Raw genomic sequence first — 10,700 nt, 5'->3', positions numbered from 1 at the left:
CATTCACACAATATCATTAACTCATTTTTGACAGATGTGGCGTTTAGAGGCTTTTACATCAGAAGGCTTGGAAAATTCAATAACAACAATAAGAGAGGATATTTGAAAAACATTCTATGCTAAACTCATTTTATTACTTTAAAAATGTCCAAGTTTTATTTAAAACTATTAAAACCAGTATCATACGTGAGCACAAATACACACACACAAGCACACACGCCCTCGAATGCAATCATGCACACATTTCCCTGTCCTCGTATAAGCCTACACTTTTATATGACCTATAAATATAGACTGTATAGGCCTAAGCATTGAAATAAATTATAAAATCTGAAGACTACTTAATTTTGCTGTTTAATAAAACTATTCAAGTGTAAATTATATCATAATTTTAACTAAAACATACAAATAAGGAAGAAACCATATATAGGCCCAATAGGCATAATATACCCTTTGGTCCACTGTAGAGGACAGATGTATTTTCTGTCACTGAAAAATATTGTTAAAATCTGGATAAAGGTATTTCACCTTACTGGGCATTGCGTTATCATGCAATACTTCTGATAGGATCATTATATTTAGCAAAATATCTTACCATTCATTGATGCATCCAGGTCACCATTATAGTTTGGTCTAAAATGCAACTGCCCTCACGCTTTGCCGCAGGACAGCAAATGCGAGTGTATTTTCTGTCATCTTTGCAGAACTGTGATATGACGAATGTGCAAAGTAACATATTTTAGCGACTGTGTGAAAGTGAACAGCATGTAACAGGCAGTATAAACATGAATATCTATTGGTACAATATGTGTCACCTGACTAAACATGCATCATTGTTTTCAAATACCTCTCTTTTCACAGTTCACACTACAACGTTTTCAAAAGCTTAGTTTTCTTAAAATAAAAAAAAAACGGCATTTCAGTGTGGACAGTTTTTTTTTTTTTTTTTTTTTACATTCACTAAATATAAATTTATGTAAAGCCTATATTTTGCAAAGCAGTAGTCTTTATAGTGCGTGTGTAATTTCTGTAAAGAAATGAAATCATATTATCAACTCTTTTTTTTTAACTTTAGTCTTTAGTTAGTGTGTAATGTTGCTGTTTGAGCATGAACAACATCTGCAAAGTTACGATGCTCAAACAAATGCAGCTACAACAAATGGCCGGTACTTCGGTAAAGTTGGTTTTATATTCGCACATTCGGACATCCGTATTCAATAGTCCTTGTTAATCACACTACATTGGACATTCAGTGGACATTCACAAGTAAATATGCCATTAAAACAATACTTGCCTATTTTGATCGACTGTGAAAAATGCTGTAAGTTGACAATCGTTGGTTGTCAATATCATGTTGCTGCTTAAAATTCGCAAACATTAATTTATTGCACATTTATTGGAAAGTCTGAATTTATCAGAAGTCTGAATGTGCGAATATAAAACCAACTTTACCGAAGTATGGCCGGTAGGGACTACAATGAGCTTCTTCCCAGGTTGCAAAAAAGATTAACATAACAGCACATGCTAGTCGATGAATTGAATCAACTCCACAGCAACTACATAAATTTATCCACTAACCATTCAGAAACGTCCAGTTACATTCTAAAAAGTTGTAACTTCTCTCCATCACTGTCTGACTCCAGTTTGAACAATGTAAGGCTTTTGGCTCTGTGAGATTCTCCAGCTTTGTTGTTGTTGTTGAGCAACCCAAGCATGAGCTGTTAAAGCTCCACCCTCTTTTGGAAAGCAGGCAGGGAGCAGCAGCTCATTTGCATTTAAAGGGACACACAAAAATTGAGTGGTTTTGCTCACACCTAAAAGGGGCAAATTTGACAAGCTATTATGATTGTTCTGTGGGATATTTGAGCTGAAACTTAACATACACATTCTGGGGACTCCATAAACTTATATAACATCTTGTGAAAAGGGGCATAAGTGGCCTTCAAACAGCCACAACAATATCCTGTTTAGACCAGTGTTTCCCAACCCTGTTCCTGGAGGCACACCAACACTGCACATTTTGCATGTCTCCTTTGTCTGACAACACCCATTTCAGGTCTTGGAGCCTCTACTAATGAGCTAATGACTTGAATCAGGTGTGTTTGATTAGAGAGACATGCAAAATGTGCAGTGTTGGTGCGCTTCCAGGAACAGGGTTGGGAAACACTGGTTTAGACATCGCACAGGAAGTCACTGAAGAGTTCAACTTTTTATCATGCCTGATTGTCTCTAATTATAACACACTGCCTAAAACACCAGAACAGAACTAATATTCTGAACATGTAAGACCAGTAAGTTTCTTTGTAAATTTCTACATTATATTTAAGTATACATTCAAACATGCTAAGTATTCATGCTAAGTATTAAGTTTTAGTTACTTTTACTTACTAAGAAAAAATTCTGCTATTGCCCACTGCTTTGTGCATGAAAACAGTTGTCCATGATGAACTATCACAACCAAAATTTCACCATAAAAGTTCACCTGAGTGACTTATTTTTAATGCATTGCTGTGGGACTATGGTATTTTAAATGGATGTTATGATCTAATTCAAAAGAGCCCATTATTTTATTTATTTATTTATTTATTGTATGTCAGTGTAAATTAATGGTATACCCTGTTTTATCATACAAATGAAAAAATCAATGACCCTATGTATGAGTAATATGGATGCTTACTCATCAGAGATTCAATAAAACGCCCTAAAACAATATGTAGCCTATTCCCTATCTTGAGCCTAAAACTGAGGTTCTGCTTTTGAAAGAACAGAGAAGTTGTCAAAACCAATGCATTTTTTTAAACCATATACCACGATGTGGTATGAATTTGACCTCTGTGTCTTCATCTGAACGGAGTGACTTTAACAAATGATATGGGATGACCTTTCACTTGCACAATGTAACACTTCACTATCCTTATGTGTGAGTTGATTACTAAACATCTGGAACTGCTAAAACTAACTTTGCAAGGTTCAGTGCTAAATTTGATCATGACATTTATCACAATCTCCATTATCTCTTGTGTTTGAGATACTGCAAAGAAGAAATGATATAGAGTTTACAAAATCTTTCAATGTTTATGTTTGCTGTACATTTAACATTTATTATAGCTTTATTCAGTTTGGCCACAAGTATTGGTAACACTGAACATGTCAGAATGCTGTAGGTAATATAACAAAATATCAAACAAGTGACTTTTATTTTAAATATGGTTACTGCATTTGTAATAACATAATGGATTTTTTTTTTTTTTTTTTTTTTTTTTTTTTTTTTCTTCTTCCAGATACAACAAATGCATATTTGAAATGCTGCTTTGGCCTTGTGACACATGGTTTGCATAAATGCAATGCATCAAAATTCACGGCTACTGCACTGATTATGAATTATGGAAAAACAGGAACTACCCAGTAATGATTTAAGGATTAGTGGAAGAAAATTTCCTGAATTTTAAAACTTTAAGACTATTATAATGCAGCCATGCACATTGTTCTCTCATCATTTTCACCATTTCACAGCGTTTGACGTGGTATTGCGGCTATCAGAGCATAAATGAAAGCTGCTGCTCTTGATGTTTTTCCGTCGTCTCCGGGCGTGTTCATATGTAAATTGTGCGAGCTTATTTTGTCCATTAGACTGAAACATCTAAAAAAAAAAAAAAAAAAAAAAAAAAAACTCATACATTTACCCGCCCATAGACCCTCCCCTCAAAGAAATCAGGACAGAAGTGGTTGAAAATGGACAAAATTGATTAAGTGGGTTAAAATGCCAGGAAGTCAATTTGTAGTTGAGTGGTAGAGTGTTGGGCAGCAGTATCTCTAATGGCATGGGTTCAAGTCCTGAATAAGCAAGAGCTATTGAGATGTGTGTGTCCTGCAGTTCTAAAACACTTCCATTTTTTAAACCATAATTTTTTTTTGCTTATACATTTATAGGCTATAATTTATAATATAAGTGCATAGGCTATGTTCCAGCTATTTGAATAGCCATACTGTTACAGTGAAATATTACAGTGACGGCAGACAAAACGCTTGAAACTACATTTAATAATTCACTTATGTATTTCAACAGGTCAGACATTCACATTTATTTCCGTACAGCACAGAGCTCTGTGCAACATGCAGTAAAATAAAGTGTCCATAAATTAAGAAATTTGTTTATTAAAGTGATAGTACACCCAAAAATGAAAACTTGATGTTTATCTGCTTACCCCCAGCGCATCCAAGATGTAGGTGACTTTGTTTCTTCAGTAGAACACAAATGATGATTTTTAACTTCAACCGTTGCGGATGTCAATGGGAACTTCGACTATAAGAGTAAAAAAAAAAAAAAAAACATGCACAGACAAATCCAAATTAAACCCTGTGGCTTGTGACAACACATTGATGTCCTAAGACACGAAATGATCGGTTTGTGCAAGAAACCGAACAGTATTTATATAATTCTGCGCATCCAGTTAGTGAGGTCAGAAAACGCGTTCTGATGACGGAAGTGATGTCTCGCGCTTTGCTTCAAAGAACACAAAAACAATTTCCAAAATGTTGATAAGTCTAAGTTTTATATAACATCTGTTTAACTTATAACATGAAAGTAAGGTTAATAAAATAACTTTAAAAAAAAAAAATAATAATAATAATCAGTTTTACTCAAATTAGGGTGATGCAAAAATGAGTACACCCCACTGAAAGTCTCTGGAGCAAAGCTAAATTTTAGACTACAAATGTCTAATTTAACAAGAATTCAACCACAGGTGAGTCTAATTATTCATTACACGGGTGTCCAGCAGACAGTTGACTATAAAAGGGTTTTAAAACCCCTTCCCATTTCATGCTGTCAGCAATGGCACCACATGGAAGAGAAATGTCACAAGACCCGAGAAATAAAATAATTTCTTTACACCAGAAAGGTGAAGGCTACAAGAAGATCAGCAAAGCTTTACTCATCAGTCAGAATACTGTAGCAAAAGTGGTACAAAAATTTTAAAAAGATGGAACTGCACAGACTGTCCTCCAAAAAAAAAAAAAAGCACCTTATTATGACCTATATTTACGTTTTAAAGTCATGCGCCCTAGCTGCCGTAAAAGTAATGACAGTGTCGTGTTACGTCTGTCGTCATGAAATGACGTATGATTGTCGTTACCAATCAAAATGTGTGTTCATTTAAATGCAATATGTGGACTTTTTACATTATTTGTCCCATTTCCATTTAGCAAAACTAATGTTTTATTAACAACTACACCCACCCAATCCCTAAACCTACCCTTACTGATTTATAGTGCATATACACTTTACGAGCACATGCGTTCCCTGAGATTGAATCCACGATCGCATGATCACATGATTGCATGTTGCTGTATATTGCAATGCTCTGCCAATTGAGCTACGCGAAACCCGAAGTATAACGCAGATAAAAGGGAACAATGCATTAAAATGAAAGTGTCCTGTTGTCGATAGAGGTGCAACTTTAGTAAACGATCCTATGGGTCATATTTCAGGGAAGTGACAAACAACCTATATAGTCGTATTGGTTGGAGAACATGTTGGAACTGCAACCATCTCACAGAGACATCCAGGTCATCCACGGAACCTCGACAGGAGCGTCTTCGGATGAGAAGGGTTGAAGAAAATCGGCATGCAAGTTCACTGCAGTTATCTAAAGAAGTAGAAAGCCAAACTGGGGTGACTATTTCCCATGACACAATACGGCGTACACGGCAGAGTAATGGCATGCATGGGTGCCGTCCACGAAAGAAGCCTCTCCTAAAGCCCAGGCACAAAAAAGCCCGCCTAGAGTTTGCCAGGGCTCATGCTGACAAAGATGAAGACTACTGGGACTCTATACTCTGGAGTGATGAGACCAAGAGAAATGTTTTTGGAACTGATGGCCTCAAAACTGTATGGCATCACAAAGGTGAGGAATACAAAGAAAAATGCATGGTGCCTACAGTGAAACATGGTGGTGTCAGTGTCCTTATGTGGGGCTGCATGAGTGCTGCTGGTGTCGGGGAGCTGCATTTCATTGATGGCATCATGAATTCACAGATATATATGCTCTATACTGAAAGAGAAGATGCTACCATCACTCCGTGCCCTTGGTCGTGCACTTTTCCAACATGACAATGATCCTAAACACACATCTAAGGCCACTGTTGGATTTCTGAAGAAGATCAGGGTGAAAGTGATTCAGTGGCTCCAGCTCTGAATCCAGTCAAACACCTATGTAAATATGAGCAAAGACGACTGTGAAAATAAATCTGCAATGTTTATCCTTTTGATTTTTCATTCAAAAAATTCACAAAATTCTAACCTTTCATCAAAGTAATACAATTGAAAGTGGGGGGAAACTCACATTATGAAATAAATGTTTTTCTCTAATACATGTTGGCCATAATTATTGGCACCCCTAGAAATTCTTATGAGTAAAATATCTCCCATTATTCCCATTCATATTTACATTTTTTAGCACACCAGGGTGACTAGGAGCATGAAATTGTCCAGCCATGACTTCCTGTTCCACAGGAGTACAAATATGTGTAAACACAAAGGCCAAATTCCCATAATCATTCATCACAATGAGTAAAACCAAAAAATATAGTTCTGATGTGCAGCAAAAGATTGCTGAGCATCACAAAATAGAAAATGGCTATAAGAAAAAAGCTAAAGCATTGAAAATCCCCATTTCCACCATCAAGGCAATAATCAAGAAGTTCCAATCAATTAAACATGTTACAAATCTGCCTAGAAGAGGAGATGTGTCTAAATCGTCCTAATGTGCGGTGAGGAGGAAAGTTTGAGTGGCCAAAGACTCTCCAAGGATCACAGGTGGAGAATTGCAGAGATTAGTTGAGTCTTGAGTCTCAGAAAGCCTAAAAGAAATGATCAAACAGCACCTACATCCCAAAAAGAAAAATCCTCCTCACTCATCCAGAAACAATCTCCAGTATATTCAGTTGTCAGACACGACTGGAACTTCAAACAGGACCGGCTTCTATGGTCAGATGAAACTAAAAAAAGAGCTTTTTGGCAGCAAACCCACCAGATGGATCTCCATGTGTGCACCAAATCCATCTGGTGGGTTTGTTGCCAAAAAGCTCTTTTTTGTAGTTTCATCTGACCATAGAAGCCGGTCCTGTTTGAAGTTCCAGTCTTGCCCAACAACTGAATATGCTGGAGATTGTTTCTGGATATGAATAAAAATATGAATAAAAAGCACCCCATGCCCACGGTTAAATATACTGCTGGATATTTAATGTTGTGGGCCTATTTTTCTGCTGGAGGTCCAGCGCAGAGTTTCCCAAAAGCATCGTAAGCCTAAGTTGATCGTAGCTCCATTGGTGGCAATGGAGCTACGATCAACTTAAGCTTACGATGCTTTTGGGAAACTCTGCCCTGGACATCTTGTTCAGATACATGGCATCATGGATTCTATCAAATACCAACACAGATAAAAAATAAAATAAAAAAAAAAAACCTGACCGCTTCTGCAAAACCAACACAAAAATGGGTCACTGAGCACAAAATGAAGCTTCTGCCATGACCATCCCAGTCCCCTGACCTGAAACCTATAGAAAATGAGTGGAGTGAATTGAAGAGAAGAAGCATCAACATGAAGCTGGAATCTGAAGGATCTGGAGAGATTCTGTATGAAGGAATGGTCTCTGATCTCTTGTTAGGTGTTCACCAAACTCATCAGGCATTATAGAAGAAGACTCAGATATCTTGGGAAAAAAATGACCCTAAATTGGAGTGATCACTTATATCAATGAATGTTATATATATATATATATATATATATATATATATATATATATATATATATATATAAAGCGCTCTATAAATAAACTTTACTTACTTACTATAATGCAAGTCAGCGGGAACTTGGACTATAAGAGTAAATAAAACACGACAGACAAATCCAAATTAAACCCTGCGGCTCGTGACGACACATTGATGTCCTAAGACACAAAACGATCAGTTTGTGCGAGAAACTCTGACATCACTGCCGTTGTCAGAGCGCGATCAGACCAAACGAATCGAGTGATGAATGCAGTTGGACATAGTGGTGTATTAGAGGTAAAAAATTATATAAACACTGTTCGGTTTCTCGCACAAACTGATCGTTTCGTGTCTAAGGACATCAATGTGTTGTCATGAGCCGCAGGGTTTAATTTGGATTTGTCTGTCGTGTTTTATTTACTCTTATAGTCCAAGTTCCCGCTGACTTGCATTATACCAATGACAGACGGCAACGGTTGGAGTTAAAAATCATCATTTGTGTTCTACTGAAGAAACAAAGACACCTACATCTTGGATGCTCTGGGGGTAAGCAGATAAACATCAAATTTTCATTTTTGGGTGAACTATCCCTTTAAATGCGCTAAAACCAGATTATTGGTGTGGGTGTGGGTATGGGTGTGTGTGTGCGCGCGCGTGTGTGTGTGTGGTTTGATGACTCAAAGGGGAAAAATCATTTTATGCACTTTTTATGCACTTTTGGTTTCGGTAGGCTACAGTTTTCCACTGGGGTCAAGCTGGCCATGGTTTGAAAATACACAGTCAAGTGTAAAAAAAAACAATCGTGTGCGCCTATTACTATGAATACGGTAATTTCAGGAACAGCAGAGAGAGAACGCTTTCAGAGCGCCTGAGTTGCCCAGATCTATCTAAAATGTCTTTCTTTCTTTCTTTCTTTCTTTCTTTCTTTCTTTCTTTCTTTCTTTCTTTCTTTCTTTCTTTCCATACAGTATGCATTCCTTGTATAAGTACATTTTACTGCAGCATTATATTACATTATTTGACTTTGGAGGCCTATAAAGACCTCATTTCAAAAGAGTAGAAAAAATAATAGCCAGTTTCAGTTTCAGCATTTTGCAGATATATGTCATTATTCTTATTTATACACCTATAAAAACCTCATTTCTAATAAATAAAGAAAACTAATCGCCAGTTTCTATAGGTGACGTCCCATACAGTATGCACACCTCATATCAAACTATTTTACTGCAGCATTTTGGAGACATGTCACATTATTTAACCTCAGAGGCCTATAAAGACATAATTTCTAATGAGTAGAAAAAACTAAAGGTCAGTTTCTATAAATGGATGTCCCAAACAATATGCATACCCCATATGAGTACATTTTACTGCAGCATTTTTGAGATATATCACATTATTTGGAGGCCTATAAAGACCTAATTTCAAATAAGTAGAAAAAAACTAATGATCAGTTTCTATAGTGTCCCATACAGTGTGTATAACTCATATGAAATAATTTTACTTCAGCATTTTGAAGATATGCCACATTATTTAACTTCAGAGGTCTATAAAAAACTCATATTTAATAAGTAAAAAACAAACAAACAAACAAAAACAAACTAATGGTCAGTTTCTAAAGGGGACGCCCCATACTGTATGCATACCTCATATCAAACCATTTTACTGCAGAATTTTGGAGATATGTCACATTAGTTAACTTCAAAGGCCTATTTAGTGTTTCTCAAAGGGGGCTGTACCGCCCCCCAGGGGGCGTTCAGAGAACAACGGGGGGCGTTGGAAGCAAGATTTTTAAAAGGGGTGCGTTCAGGTATTCTTGGGGGGCGTTCACGAGTTTACACCAAAGATCCAGGCAAGACAAGATTAAACGTGTAATTACTTGCAAAAGAATTGCCTACAACATTCTAAAATCTGCCAGTTTAACGCAACATGTAAGCTAGGCAGGGACGTGCACAGGGGGGTTGCTCAGGTTGCCCGGGCAACTGCCCATATGCCCTTCTCGACTCACGTTGCCCTTCTGAGGTGGAAAAAAATAAATAAAAAAATCGTACAATGGATGCAGAATTTCACGTAGGCCTAGATCAGGGGTCGGCAACCCAAAATGTTCAAAGAGCCATATTGGACCAAAAAAACAAAAAACAAATCTGTCTGGAGCCGCAAAAAAAATTAAAAGCCTTATATAGGCTAACCCTTATATGAAGGCAACACAGGCTGTAAGTGTATATTAGCTATATTAGCTATACATAATTAGGTATTCCCGAGGTAACGTTATATATTTAAAAACTGCTGAAAGCTACAGAAAAAAAGCAAATGGATCGGTGCAATTCACAGAAACAGCTGGACTCCAGGCAGAGAAACGTGGATTTGCATTTATCATTTTGTGTCAAATTGGTGGATTTTGAGGTAAAATCATTCCATATATATTGTATTGTTATATATTATGTTGACAACTCATCAATTAAATTTTTTCCATCTTATATTCTGCATAATTGTGTGTTTTAAAATAAACACTGACAAAAACTATACTATAAAACTATATATATTTTAGGGCTGGACAATATGACGATATATATAACATTGATATAAGTGATTACGCGGATTTAAACCTACCTATATTGTAGTTATATAAAATATTCACAGGCAGATTTGCTTTATGTATTTCCCCAGCGTCGAAATCAGGCACATATAAATGTCAGGAAACACGACTCCTGGCTGTATGTCAATATCCATGGATTAGGTTTATTTGACAAGTTGTAAGAAACACTGTCGAGTCCAACCTTTAGTGTAATCGTTTGTTTTACTCGCGTTTTCTCAGTTTCCCCTATTAAATCCAGTCACGCAGCAGGTTCTTTTGCCACTCAGTCCAGCTGAGGGAGCGCGCTTTCGGCGGGAAAGTGACGTCGATGCATACCCTCGCGCCGCGCTGAAACGT

The sequence above is a fragment of the Megalobrama amblycephala genome, linkage group LG16 (assembly GCF_018812025.1).
Source record: "Megalobrama amblycephala isolate DHTTF-2021 linkage group LG16, ASM1881202v1, whole genome shotgun sequence".
Lineage (NCBI taxonomy): Eukaryota > Metazoa > Chordata > Actinopteri > Cypriniformes > Xenocyprididae > Megalobrama > Megalobrama amblycephala.
Note: the sequence above shows the minus strand (reverse complement) of the source record.